The sequence below is a fragment of the Mandrillus leucophaeus genome, unplaced genomic scaffold (assembly GCF_000951045.1).
Source record: "Mandrillus leucophaeus isolate KB7577 unplaced genomic scaffold, Mleu.le_1.0 Scaffold410, whole genome shotgun sequence".
Taxonomy (NCBI): Eukaryota; Metazoa; Chordata; class Mammalia; order Primates; family Cercopithecidae; genus Mandrillus; species Mandrillus leucophaeus.
The window spans coordinates 664,320-665,212 of NW_012104366.1; positions in this window are offsets into that span (position 1 = coordinate 664,320).

An 893-nucleotide genomic window follows, 5' to 3' on the forward strand; every position below is an offset into this window, starting at 1 on the left:
AAAAAAAAAAAAAAAAGTTCTTAAGGAAAAGTCTCACCTAATACTGGTCAATAAATTAGCAAACATTCACAAAACAACCCATTCAACAAACACTGATTATATCTTTCCCATAATCCAGAAACTATGCTGAATGCTGGGGACTCAAAAACAAAAAAACAGGCCAGGTGCGGTAGCTCACACCTGTAATCCCAGCACCTTAGGAGGCCAAGGCGGGCGGATCACCTGAAGTCAGGACTTCGAGACCAGCCTGGCCAACACAGTGAAACCCCGTCTCTACGAAAAATACAAAAATTAGCCGGGCGTGGTGACAGGTGCCTGTAATCCCAGCTACTTGGGAGGCTAAGGCAGGAGAATCGCTTGAACCCAGGAGGTGGAGGCTACCGTGAGCCAAGATCATGGCACTGTACTTCAGCCTGGGCAACAGAGCAAGACTCTGTCTCCAAATAAATAAATAAATAGATGCATATGAAATAAACACTCCAATTGTGAGGAAGGAAGGTGACAGCTGGCTGATACACAGATGACAATGATACAAAATGGGTAAGTATGAGGTACCGGCTTTGGCTATCATGAGAGCATGTCAGGAATACTTAACCCTGCACGGGGTGGTACGTGGCAAAGGATTCCTGGGCAAAGAAAGGCAAACAGGCCCCAAATGACTGATGAGGAGGGGGATGTGGAAACATTCTGTCATGTGGGACCCTAAGTGCAGGGCAAAGCGTAGTGACAGCTGGTGCTTGAAAGGCAAAGAGGTACCAGACCATCAAGTTGGAGGGTTTTTAGAGGGGCAGTGAGGTAGATATGGTAAGATGGGTGACTTTGATCAATCACATGTTTCTGGAGACATGGGGGCAGGGATTAGGCTTCAAGCATGAGGTTGTGAGAACAAGTCA